This window comes from Ursus americanus, chromosome 1 (assembly GCF_024610735.1).
Source record: "Ursus americanus isolate L20-20 chromosome 1, mUrsAme1.1.p, whole genome shotgun sequence".
NCBI classification, from domain to species: Eukaryota; Metazoa; Chordata; class Mammalia; order Carnivora; family Ursidae; genus Ursus; species Ursus americanus.
Window position 1 is genome coordinate 9,219,160 of NC_142127.1, and position 13,868 is coordinate 9,233,027.

Genomic DNA, 13,868 nt, shown 5'->3' on the forward strand with positions numbered 1-13,868 from the left:
AAGCTCACTAAGCTCTGGTTTCTCCTGGGGCCTAAAAGCTACCTTTCACAGCAAAGCAGGTGATCATCACTGTCCCTTGAAAGGGAGCCTCTGCCCTAGAGTCCACTGCTCTGTGATGTTCTGGAGCAGAACAGCTCAATTTTAGGCCCTCCTGCCCCAACCTCCCGTCCAGCACCAGCTAATCAGGCAGCTAAAAGTCGTAATGATCTGCTGAGGCCCATCCCGGGTTGTCCACCCAGCCTTATAGATAGACGCCAGTGCTATTCCTTTCTCACTGCAAAAGTCACCAAGGAACCGGGGGCATCAGAGAAAGAGAACGCTGATCCCCATCACCTTACCCTAAAAAGCCTTCATAAAATGCCGATCTCAGGACCCCATGCGGCAAGAATTCTCTCATTCACTAGGTACTCCCTGGGGCCTGAAAACCTGCATATTTAACAAGCTCCCCACTTGAATCTGAATCTCATCCAGGAGTCCCAGGAACCCCACTTTAGGTGCCTGAGGCTTTATTCTCAGATTTGCCGCTGTAATGCGTTTCCAGTTCTGACTTCATTTTCTTATGCTATTTCTTTTTTGTAGAAGTGCATCTTAGGAATAGAAAAAACGAATCTCGTTCCTGATAGTTAGAGACTTACTGATATATATATGTATTTCAGAATAAATATATATACATATCACCCACCCTGCATTCACACTGAGCAGGAAGAGTAACTTAACATACTATGCCCCATGTGTGAGTAACAGACTATAGTACACACCTCTTGCATAGATGGAGACATCTGAATTGCATCCAAACCCGGAAATTCCTCGCTGTGCCACTGCGGAGCCTGATTTCTCCTTTCCCTACATAAACAAGGCAACGCATGCACACACTCAGTCCGCGGACACCAGACACGTCCCCTCACCTTGATCTCTGCAGACAGCGAGGGCCGGCCCTAAATACGCTGTCACAGCTTGGACACATAATGTATCGCCACAGCACAAGCCACCCCTGTCTGAGAAAATGTCTGAGTGATGTGCCTTCAACCTGTCATCGGACCACAATGACCTCAATTTTTGGAGAAGTCAAGTCAAAACTCTACCCTTATCTTCAGAGATCCGAGACATATTTATGTGTCATCCCTCCTTCAGCTTGTCTGTAGCCTTCAAGAAAGTCTGAAAAGGCTATCACAGGCCATGTGCTTCCCCCGCCACCGCCAGCCGCACCACCCGCCAATGTCCCCAAGTCTACCCGCCTTTATGCTCCCGCCGTGACCACATCCCAGAGGTGCCCGAGCACTGCCGTGAGCTAGGGAGAGTGACTGGTGGGAAAGTGGGGCATAGTCCTTGAGCAGCACCTCACTACACACTCCCCAAAAGCAGAGGCAGTGACGGAGACCCCACACGCTTTCTCCAGATTCCGGTCCTCCCACCTTGCCTGCCGGCTGATTTTAGGATGGGCAGCGAGAGACGGGGTGTCCTGGCTCGAAGGATTCTGAAACCAAAGAAGCTTGAGATCACCTTTGCCAAAGCCCTCCTTCCACAGAGAGTCAAAGCAACTTGCCCAGGGTCAGCCAGCTCTTGAGTGAACGGTCTCCTTCTCCCTCAGGGTAACCCCAAGGGTTCGGGCTAATTTTTCTTCATATGCACTCATCCATCTGGCGCTCTTCCTCAACTCTTTCCAGAGGAAAGCAGCCCGAAAGATGATGCACATAAGGATTCCTAACAGTTATGGGCGGGGGCGGGGGGAGGCTGGGGGCTTGGGGGGGGGTCCTCTGTCCAACTTTCTATACCCCTGCCACCTTCTTGGGCAGGTATCAATCACTTGGTCTTAAGATGGTCTTAACTAGTATAGAACTGTCGAATCACTGTGTTGTACACCTGAAACCAATATAACATCGTATTGAGATACGTATTGAGATGTATACTTCAACAATAAACAGATTTTTTTAAAAAATGGTCTTAACTAGCAAATGACAAAGATGGTCTTAACTAGCAAATGACAAAAATGACAATGTGGCCATTGTTCAGGGGACATCAAAGGCCCTTCACCCTTCCCCACCTGGCTCACTCATACTCCTCTTTCAAGAGCAGTTCGAAAGGGAAGCCCCTCTTGGTTCCCAAAGCAGAGCTAGTTCCATCCCCTGTATGTTACCTTGATGGTCATGCTGGAATTATTTAAATGCATTTGTGTCCTCCCCCAGATGAAACTTGGTAAGACTTCTAGCCCCTTCTTCTTAAGCCACTGCTTGGTGACTTGTAGATTCTCAAAGAAAGAATCAACAAATTAAGAGCTATTTTGTGGCGATCAAGGTCTGCCTTACACTGCGAATACTTAACATATTAATCTCCCCATCTCAGGTTCAAAAATATGGACTTGGTTTTTTTTAACTCCCAACATAATGGATGAGTTTAAATATTAGAAGTTGGAATTATTTAGTAAATCATTTCACCTGCAAAGCTCCTATTTGCATAACATTAATTCATGATGGCAGCTAACACAAATTCATCACATTCTGTATATTAGAAGCTGATTTATGTAGGAATTGAAAAAAATCATGAGCTCAAAATTATGTTGACATGACCTACATGCTCAATGGAGAAAGATTTTTCTCTTTCCTTCTCCCCCCCCCCCTTTTTTTTTAAATCATCCGAACAACTGAATTATGGTGAGGAGGAAAAGGATTTGAGCAGAGGAAGGAGGCGAAGGAAATGAATAATGCTATGCCTCACGTGTGTGGCAGGCTCTCGGTGAGCGTAGACACACACTCTCCGGTTATTAATGTCAAGTATGCCAAAGATACGCTGGAAAATCATTACCATTCATCGCCACTAACCGCCATTAAATTTCAATCAATTCAACTTAGCACAAGTGTACTTGAGTGGCCCTTACAGTTCCTTATAAATGTGGCTCGAAAGTCGGCCTGACTTATTGCATTGTCCACTGCACAAAGGAGCATTGCTAAGCATCTGCTTGGACCCCGGGACCGATGCTCTTTTAACATCCTAAGCATTCAGAGATCTTTCTTTTTCTGAACTAAGAGGTCTCGCCTCCGTACAGGTCAAGACGAAAGGGGGAGGGGTGCGGACTCTTCCGGGAGACCACCGCTCTTCTCCAGCCTTTGGGGTGAGGCCAGGGCGACCGGGCCCCCTCCCTGCGTGTAGTCAGTCTCCCAGCTACCTTACAGAAAAAGTTTCTGAGGCCACCCGAAGTTTGGGACCCTGGCCCCTCTGTCTCCCGGCTCTGGTGAAATGCTCTCAACCCACTCTGCACACAGAACTGACCTCGATCCCCTTTCCCCGGGAAGGGGAGGGCGAGCCAGCCCATAGGGAGCGGGAGGGAGGCTGGGCCTGGGCCGCAGCTTTGGGCAACAGCGAGCTTCGCAGGCGCGGAGCAGCGGGGCCCGCGCACTCTGGGGCGCTCGCCCAGCGACAAAGGCGGCGGCGCGGGCCCATTGGGATCTGGCCCGCTGGCTCTCTTCCCGACTCGCCACGAGCACGGTCCGGCCTGCCGCCGCTCGCCGGAGGCGGCCGGTGCGCCGGCGGGACAATGTGGCCATTGTTCGGGCGCCGCAAACCAGGCCGGCGGGCAGGTGGGAGGAAGGCGGCGCGATCGGCGCGCGGGCACTCGGGGCACCGAATGTCCCCCGGACGCGGGCACGGTCCCCGCGGCCTGGGCGCGCCGTCTCCCGGGCCAGCCCTCGGCGGGGCGCCCAGTGGAGGGGGCGAGGGGGGGCGGTGAGGTGGGGGACCCGGACGAGAGGGGGAAGCAGAGAGAAAGAAGGGAAAAGAAGGGACGGGAGACGGGAGGGAGAGACAAAGAGGGTGGGAGACGGAGAAAGGAGAGAGGGGGAGAAATAAAGCCGCAAAAGAGGAAATGGGGGAAGAGAGATGTTAAAGCAGAAAGGGGGTGGGGGAGGGAGGGAGAAAAAGAGGGGGGGAGAAAGAAAGGAGACAAAGAGGAGAGAGAGCACGCGAGCAAGAAGAGTAGGGCAGGGAGAGACAGACATATGTGCCATAGAACTGTACCACAGGCTGCCCAGGAAGCCTCTGGAAAGAGCAAGAGTTCACCCTATTTCGTAGAGGGAAGCGGTTCCAAACCCAGCCGAGTCAGCAAAGTGTAATCACACCAGGGGCTTTGCTTAATTACAGGTTTGCGAGCTGGGCTGGAGGAAGAGAGATACTTAACTGTGTCCCCGGGAAGGCCTAGGCAGGCACTCAACTGGTTTGTAAGGTTGGAGAATACAAATATCCCATGAGCACCCGCCCCCTGCCCAAAGCCCCCTGAGCTAGAAATCCTGGAGGAGAAGGCTGGGGTCTGCAGCGTGGTAGGCTGACCAGGAACAGCCACCATCTCCAAGCTCTGAATGTTCCGTTGGGACAGGAGTCCCAGGCTCACCAGTGCTGGTCAGCGGTGAGGCCACAGGCCTGGGGAGGCCCTGCCTCAGCCTGAAGCAGGGCCACCCGCCCTCCTCCCCCGCCTCCCTCGCAGGAGGCCAGGGGCCCTCGGCCCAAGGGGGGAAATCAATCCCGTGCTAATGAATAAAAAGTCCCCTTTATTTCACTGCTGTTTTTGGTTCATTAAATTTTCCACAGATTTGCAGAGAAGAAAACATAATCAATAAACCTTGACAAAAGTGAACGTGTGAAAAAGGCCAGAGAATGGAAAAGAGAGATAAAAGTGATATCCGATCACAGATTTCAGCGGCAGATGACGAGCTGGGGGTTGCTCACGAATCTCAATGGACCATCACCCTTTTGCGGCTTTCCTTCCCTTTGCCGAAACTCTTCATTCAAGACAATAGTAAATGCACTAAAACTTTTTTCTTATGCTAATGCTGGAAACCGGGCACTCACAGTTAAAACACACTTCCCAGCAACCTGTTTTTTTTCTTAACAACACACAAGCACACACACAAAACCGCACTGACTTATTCAATTTAAATTAAAAAAAAATCCCAAAAACGGTTTAATATGTACTCTTGGTCACATCTTAACTAAGTTATGTTCCCCCACTTGCATGTTTTTAAAGAAACCAGATCAGAAGACAAACAGGATTATGGACGTTGCTTTTGTTCGAGAAGGACTTGGGAGAAATAAGATATTAAACCCGAAGAAAGTATTCTGTTCTCGTTGGTGCATTTTTTCGGAGTTCTCAACATAGTTTTGGAGGTTAAGGATGCTTTCGTCACCCTCGAAATCTAAAGACAATGAACAATGAGGTGGGTTTTGAGCAAACACTCAAATTAATTTTAGAGAAAATGCGTAATATTGAGTCTGGCGTCCTGTGTTTATTTGAAAACCACAGAGCTGCTGGCCTTTTCCAACGGACACTACCAAACACCAATGTCCCCTTCCCTTAGGGTCTTTTAAACAAGCCTGAGGAAACAATTACAGAGTAGCTCCCCACCCCGAGGTCTTTAGACTCCAGGGAGGCTCGTTCACTGGAAATGGCTGCGTATTCTGGTAGTCGGTACAAACACATATAGCGCCTCCGAATTTTCTGGAATCTGAGAATAGTTTCTCTCTTTGGCATTCTTCACGTGTTTCATTTGTCCGTGCCTCTGACACTTACTGAAAAGAAGAAAGGGGGGAACTGCTTCCCTGGGGTTCCCTTTCAAAGGGCCCTGGCCCAGCGGGGAACAGCTGCAGCTGTCTGCAGCGAGGCCCACCTGGCCTGGCCATCCCCCCCTCCCACCCCGTGCACCCGGGAATGGGCCTGGCACAGGTAGGACCCTCCCCCCACCCCAGCCCAAAGCAGCTGGACGGGTTTGCTCCACCTCCCTCAAGCCAGCGTCACGAGGGAGCGTCATTCAGATGAAAGTAAGCCCTGCTGAACACAGGCTTTTCCAAGAAAAGGCAAGCTGCCTCACCCCTACGGTACACGAGGGTGCAGGACTCCGTTCTGAGCGGTAACAAGCCAGCGGGGTTGGTAGGGGTCACCCGGGCTTTCAGAGTGCACACGACACCTCCTGGTCTCATTTAAAGGGAACTGTTGGCATCTACGGGACAAAGTACCCCCCCCCCGCCTGCCCCGGAGTGGCCGGGGGAGGCCCAGATGGAAGAAGGATGTTTATTAGACAAATATCCAATTTTGTCTGCCTGCCTGCTGAATCCCCCGGTTTGCTAATCCAGGCCTACGGGCTGCACTGTGTACAGGGCACTTGTGGGAGTACAAAAAGCATGAAGTTTTGTGTATTTTTCAGGCGGCAGTGCAAACAAGCCAGCTACAGTACACAGCCTCCAAGACCCCCACAGCCCGGCGAGGAGCCGCTGACCAGCGGCCCTGTGGCCCCCTCTTCTGACCAGGCAACTCGAAGGATTTCCTCTGTCCGACGCTCCCCCAAAAAGTGGGCTGGAGCACCCTGAGAAAGTGGAGTGGCACTCCAGAAGGGCCTCATCTAATTCCACACACAACGTCAAGGTGGGCCAAGTCCAAAGTTCCCTCCAAGGCCACAGCCAGGCCAGGGTTAGTGCGAGCTGGGGGCGGGGGGGGGGATGCGGTTCTGCTGCAGGAGTCTGCAAATTCCCCTCAGAACAATTCCCACGGGGGAGAAAAACATCTCTATCGGTCCCATCCTGTTCCTCTCCAGCCTGGCCCTGATATGGGGGGAGTGGGGAGGCGGGGGGTTCCCCTCTCAGCCTCATCCACTGACTGAAAACAGACTGCTCTGAGCACAGTCTCACGGATGCTAGACTGGCAGCTGGCCGGTTCACCCGAGGGCTATCTCCTGGGCAGGTGGGCTCCTTGCATCCATGGGGATCTTCTCGCATTAGTGTAAATCCCCCTAGAACCACTAAATAACCTCCCGAAATCACCAGATTTCTCCACGCCACAGGAAAGCACAAAACCATCCCAAAGATGACAAAATATTAATTTCACTTTGAAACTCTCAGACGAGGGACAACTTTTCCTTCTGTCTGGGTTTGAATGGAATTTAAATCGGGGATGGAACATCTCCACAGTTTCCTGTAACCTTCAGCCGCAGGAGGGAGAAGCAGCAAGTCTAGGAAAACGAAAGCAAGGAAGCTGAAGGATCTTAGAGGAGCAAGAAGTGCAGTCGGAGGCACCAGCGGGGAGGAAGGGCCTGGAAGGCACGCATCTGCAAGTCTACACTCTACATTCTAGACCTGCTGCTGCCCGGGGGCAGACCAGAAGCTGGGAAAAGCCTAAATAAAGAACATCAAAATTAAAAGCAGCCAAGCGTGGCCAGGGTCCCCTCCCCTCCCCTGGGGGGAAACCAGCCCAGGTAGCCACACAATGAATTCCCTCCCGACTGAGCCGGGGCAGAGCCGCTCCCGGCGCAGGGAGGCCTGCCCCCAGACGCTGGGAAGCCGAGGGAAGGAAACTCCCAGCCAAGGTAAGGAAATGGGCGGGGAGGGGGCTCGGAGGTGAGGTGGTCAGAACAAACAGATCTCATCAGGGGGACTTGCAACAAGTCCGCCTATTCCTCCGCTTTCCACCGCTGTATATTTTGGATTTCACAGTTTATTTACTTTACTTTTTGGCACTGAGCCCCCTGAGCATGCCAATACAATATTTGTTTAAACACTATTTTATGCCGCTTGCGAGGGAAACGTTTACTTTCAAATTCTCCAACATCCCCCAGAGCCTCGTCTGCAAACAGCATATGAGCGTTTTACAACTGCTCCCTTTATCTGAAGCTGTCGGGATTAAACCTTCACACGCCCGGCGAGGGCGGCGGGGCGGGGGCCCAGGACTCCGCCGCGGCCACCGGACTGCAAGGCCCGCGTCAGAGGCCGTGCACCCAGCGGGATGCCGGGGCGGGAGGGCAGAGCAGCGCGTAAAACACCCCCCAGGGCCCGGCACCAGACTTGGGAAGGGTCTACTTTTCCAGCGGGGATCTACCCAGAGAGCCATACAAAAAATTTTACAGAAGAGAGGGGAGTGGGGAGACAGAGGCACCCTAGAAACGGAGTTCGGGGGGGGGGGGGGCTCGAGGCCCGCAAGCGCCTCCGCAGCCGGTCACCCGGGGTGAAGCGCGCGGGCTCCATCCCGAGCTCCTCGCGCTGTAAAAGTCGGGTTTCCTAGGAAATGACAGCAATTACTGCCGGGCTGAAAAGGCGCCGAGCAGGGTGGACTTCCAGCTCCCCAACGCGGCGGGCGCACTCACACTCATACACACACACGCACACGCTCCCTTCCTCCACCCCTCCCTACCCCCCCGCCCCCGCCCCCGTCCGGGAAAAACGCTCCCCTCTCTAAACCCTTAATAGGATTGGCGCCCAACTCTCTACGCGCCTCTCCCCATCCATCACACACAGATCAAGTTGCAGTAGTGGATTTTTCAAATTCCTCAGCAAATATACTTGTTGAGAGATTGGCCCTTGGGGGGGTGGGGGGGAACGATGAGTGGGGGCGGGGACGAAAGTGAGGGGTGAGGGGTGGGGGGACCCGAGGACGGGGCCAGGGATTACGTGCGGATCCCTTCGAGAAGTCAAGCGGATCTTGGGGCGGAGGGCAGGGGAGGAGGAGGAGTTGGAGGAGAGAAGGAAGGAGGGAGGCCGAAGAGGAGAGTCTGACCGAGGGGGAGGGGGGCAACAGGGCCCGAAGACTGGGAGGAAGGAGCGAGGAAGAAAGAAAGGCAGGGCTCCGCGACGGGTAGCGCGGAGAAGTGCAGTTAGAAGTTCACAAGTGGCTGGCTGCAGCCCCTCCACACACAGCACACTCCCCTAAGGCACGCTCCCATTGCCCACCTCCAGGAGCTTCGCAGCATCCTAGCCTGCGGTGCTACCCACCACCTCCCGCAAAAACAGCCCGGGGCTCGGGCGCGGTGAAGACGGGGTGGGGGCCGGCTAGGCTGTGCACCCGGAGAGGACAGGCTCTTCCCCCAGGTAGGAAGGGGGATGCAAAATCGCCCCCGGCCACGAGTCCCTAGCCCCGAATCCCCCCTATCGTCCCCGCACGGTTTGGCCAGAGCCCGAAGCGGGGCCGCCTCGCCAGCTCCCGGCCCCCCAAGCCCGATCCCCCGATCCCCGTGCCGTGGCGCGGGTACCCGGCCGAGGGACCCTCCGAATCGGCGCAGCATCCCAGTCGGCCCGGGCTCGGCAGGGGTAGGGGGCACTTCGCAACGCAAAGCAAGGAAAAGAAGGCCAATGCAACTTTACCGAGGGAGACAAAAGTTTGCCTCTAGCACGCAGGTGGCCTCTGGGGCGCCGGGCGGTGGCTTCGGGCCCCCATCCCAACTTGGCTGGCGCGGCGACTCGCCGCGGGCTGCCGTGTACCGGGGCTCTGTCCGGCCGGGGCGGGGCGGGCCAGGCAAGGGAGGGGACCAAGAGACGGGCGGGGGCCCAGTAGCCCCTACCGCCGACGAGCCGGCGGCTCCCCTAGGCTCCCGCGCGCCGCGCGGCCCGCGCTCCTTCCTCCGGCTCCTCCGGCTCCTCTGGCTCCCCCGACTCCTCCTCGCCTTCCTGCGCGTCCGCCGCCGCCGCCGCCGCCTCCCGCTCCTCCTCGAAGTCTCATTGATGTGAGTTTGAAAAAAAGTCCGCGGAGCCGTGCTGCCTCGGCTGGCGAGCTCCGGCACTCCTGCAATCCATCAGCGCCGCCCGGACGGCGCAGCGCCCCCGCGCGCACGGCTGCAGCACACCCGGGCGCCGCGCCCCCGCCCCCCGGGAGGACCCGGGGAACCCGGGGGGGCTGGGAGGGGGCGGCCAAGGACCGTCCTCCCCAGCGCCAAGGAGAGAAAGCACACCTACGAATAAAGTTCGAGTAGAGAACGAAAGAACGCGCCAGTTTCCAACACTTTTTTTTTTAAGGCGCCGGGGTGGGTGGGTGGGGGGTCGCTAACTCAAGTCAGATGAGCTCCGGAGCTGAGGCGCAGGGACTGCTCTGTTTTCAATCTCTGAAATCACCCGCCCTCCCCGCCTCCCTCTTCCCCCTCCGCCGGGAGATGCCCGGGTCGCTGTTCCCAGTGCGCCCGCTCGTCCGGGCGCCGGGGCGGAAGCCGGGGACGAGAGGCAAAGCCGGGGGACGGGGGAAGGGGGGGCGGCTGGCTCCGCGCGGACCCTCTTCCAGCCTGCAGCGCTCGCAGGTGCCGGGGGTCCTACTCGCGCCCCCCGCCGCGGCTCACACGAGTCGCCATCTGAACGCATGCAGGCGAGAAGCGAGAAGCCTTCTAGGTTTGGTACATGTGTGTTTTGTAGGGAGGGTTTTTTGTTTTGTTTGTTTCTGTTGGGTTTTTTTTTTGTTGTTGTTGTTTTAGAGACTCCACTCTAGCTGCCACAGCCAGATGGAAGTAATCAGAACCCAACAACAACAGAGGAAGAAGGAAGAAAAAACCTCGCCGAATTTTGGGCCAAAGTGTATATGGGAGTGTGTGTGAAAGAACTTGCTTAAGCAAACTGGATGACTAGCTCTTGGGCCCTCGAGCCACACCACTGCCCAGAGATGAGCTGCCTGGTTTCAGGAGCATGGGGGCAACGGGTTAAGGTGTCCCCCAACTCCTCCGGGGCCACCATTCTCTTTGTGCTGAGGGTTCTCACCCAAAGAGTGCCTCTTTGGGGGATTTTTTAATGTTTCCTCTTCATATTTGTGAAACATTATGTGCTAGGTGACCCGTAGTAATTCCTTTATATTATTTAACCTACAAAACTCTGAGTTTTGTTCTTCATTTTGCAGGTGAGAAGACTGAGGTTTACAGAATTTAAGTGACTTGTCCAAGGTTAGAGCGCTGAATTCTTCCATGAATTTCGGTGGGTTGTACCATTAGTTCAACTAAATTGGCCCAGTTGAGAAAGTGGGAGCATCTCCCCCTTCAAGCCTCCCTTCCTACAGTTGCATATTGTCTGGAATGCAGGAGAAACAAAGGCTCAGAGAGGCGATTCTACACTCCCTGTGGGGGTGTGACCTTCACAAGCCCATTTTACTGATACAATCCCTTTTGGTCCAGTGGCTCTCTCCAGATACCATTGACCATTTCCCTAACTTTATTTTTCACATTTTAATCAAAGAGGGAAGGAACATTATGGTCCCCATTCCCTATCACCTTACCTTCCTTCCTTTCTCCTACATTCACCTGTATGAGAGAAGTTAATAATTTCTTCCTGACCTACAGAAAAAAATATGCAGAACGATATTAGAACAATTTGGTGCTAATTTTGTTTTTCACAAATAGGCTCTCCAGATGGGGAAAAAAACCCCACAGCGTTTTTAAAAAGCAAAACTCGCAGAAGCCAGTGCATTTATTAAAGAGAAGAAAAGTTTGAAAGGGGCTTTTTCTTTAAATATGATCGGATTCACCATTCATTCCTCCATGCTATTTGTTTAAATTCCTGCTGAGCTTTCAGAACACAGACTCCAAGGAGACAGAAAAAGTAAACTCTCCCTCCCCTCAATGGCCATATTTTAATGACCCTATTCATATCTACCCCCATGAAATGTGGGGAATCATTTCATGTTACTGGAATATTAGCTTCATTGGCTGATTACTTCATTATAAGTTTGTCTCTGTTGGTTTCCTTGTGTTGTTAAGTTTGTGGAGAAGTTTAAACAAATCAACATTTTGGGATATTTCCTTTTTCTCTGTTTTTCTTCTCCGACCAGCTCAACTCCTGCTGGATTCCAGGCACTCCCATAACCTTTCTTGGCTTATTTTGGCAAGAAGGTGGCTGTTGAGATGAAGATGGAATGTTTTCGGTTTGAGGAGAGGCTGTAGACACCATGCCTTAATCTGTAGATGGTCAGAAGTTTGGGCACTGAAAAAAGCAACAAGGTTTGGAGTGGAGGCAAATGGCATAGCAGAGAAAGCCTTCATCTGAACATTGGGACACCAAGTTCTGGTTTCAATACTTAATGTATGACCTTGGGCAAGTCCCAGCTCATTTAGTTGGCAACTTTCTGTGTGCCAAGTGATGTGCTAAGTGGCCTAACATCACCATGAGCCAGACTGGGGAGTACTTTCCCCTCATGAGCTTACTGTTTCATTAATAACCACAAACAAATACATGATCAGAAACTGGGTGAAGAAAAAATGCAAAGTGCACTAAGCTGGTGCTTGGTGACATGAGCTGGCGTGGGAGGCAGTGTGGGGCTTGGGGAGGGCATCCTTGGGGAAATAAAGTTGCACCAATATGAAGGAGGAATGAAGGGCAACAAAAGCAGAAATCGGGAAGTGGAACTACCTTACACCGAAAAGTGGCACGGCAACGGCCTGTGGAATGGAAGAAAAGATTTGCAAACGATGTGTCTGACAAGGAGTTAATTTCCAAAATACATAAGCAACTCCTAAAACCCAATAGCAAAAACACAGATGACCCAAGTAAAAAATGGGCAGAGGACCTAAATGGATGTTTTTCCAGGGAAGACATGCAGAGGGCCAACAGGTACATGAAAACTTGCTCCCCATCACTCATCATCAGGGAAATGGAAATCAAAACCACGGTGAGATACCACCTCACATGTGTTGAATGATTAGTGGTCAAAAAGACAAGAGATAACAAGAGTCGGTGAGGTTGTAACGACATCAGAACCCTCATGCCCTGTTGGCATGGATGGGAATGCAAGATGGTGTAACCATTACAGAAAACAGTATGGAGGTTCCTCAAAAAAAAATGAGAATAAGATCTTGAAGTCCCACTTTTGAGTATATATCCAAAGATCCTGAAATCGGGGTCTCAAAAAGATATCTGCTCTCTCATGTTCATTGCAGCATTATTCGTGATAACCAAGATCTGGGAACAACCCAAAAGTACATCATCAGGTGAAGAGAGAAAGAAAATGTGGAATATACAAGCCATGAAATACTAGTCGACCTTAAAAAAGAAGGAAATCTGCATTTGTGACCACAGAGATTCACCTGGAGGAAATGATGTAAACGGAAATAAGTCAGTCTGAGAAGGGCAAATGCTGCTTGATTCATCCATTAAGAGGCTAAAATAGTCACAGGTATACAAGCAGACAATAAAATGGTGTTTACCAGGTGATGCGGATGGGGGCTTTTGGGAGTTCAATGGGTATGAAGTTCCAGTTATACAAGAGGAATGAGTTCCAGAGATCTGATGTACAACAGAGTGCCTATAGTCAAAAATTGTAGTCTTAAAAATTTAAGAGGATAAGTCCCACGTGAAGCGTTCTTACCCCCTCCCCCACCAAAAAAAGAAACACAAGGAAACTTGTAGAAGTGATGTATATATTCATTACCTGGATTGTGGTGATGGTAACACAAATAAATGCACATACCCAAGCTCACCCTATTTATGTATTAATTATGTACAACTTTTATTTTTTTATTTATTATTTTTTAAGAAGATTTTATTTATTTGAAATAGAGGGTGAGTGAGAGAGGGAGGGAGAGCATGAGCGGAGGGGGAGAGGCAGAGGGAGAGGGAGAAACAGGCTCCCCACTGAGCAGGGAGCCTGATGCGGGGCTCAATCCCAGGACCCTGGGATCATGACCTGAGCTGAAGGCAGAAGCTTAACCCACTGAGCCACCCAGGTGCCCCTATGTGAATTTTTATATACCAGTTATACTTTAATAAAGCCAGGGAGAAAGTAGAAGGAATGACGATGGGTCAACTGGGAGAGGGAAGAGAACACAGTGTGTCAATGCTTCCTTTTCTCTTTCTGTAAAAAGAGCTTGAGTGACAAGAAAATCCAGCCCCAAAGAGAAGTGTTTGTCCATCACTACACAGTGTTCTAGTTAGTAGGGTAACAACTCTAGGTACAAATCGACCCAAACACAGTGGGAGAAAGTAACTGTTTACTACACACGAAGAAATTCTATGGGTCAGGATTTTGGACAGAGCATAAGAAGGACCATTTGTCTCTGCCCCACAGTCTCGGGGCCTCAGCTAGAAGACCTCAAGCCTGACACTGGGATCATCTGAAATTTGCCCACTCACGTACTTGGCATTCAGTGCTGGCTACTGGC

The 13,868-nt window shown here is 52.1% G+C and overlaps 1 protein-coding gene across 1 annotated transcript in view; it reads right to left on the reverse strand.

Annotated features, from left to right (window-relative positions):
- The window catches only part of GLI2 (GLI family zinc finger 2), a 250,839-nt gene extending 241,315 nt beyond the window's left edge, over positions 1–9,524 (reverse strand). The window contains exon 1 of the mRNA XM_087854950.1: positions 9,109–9,524. The gene's annotated coding sequence lies outside the window, so the exon portion shown is untranslated. The remainder of the gene's footprint in view (positions 1–9,108) is intronic.
- Between the last annotated feature and the right edge of the window lie 4,344 nt (positions 9,525–13,868).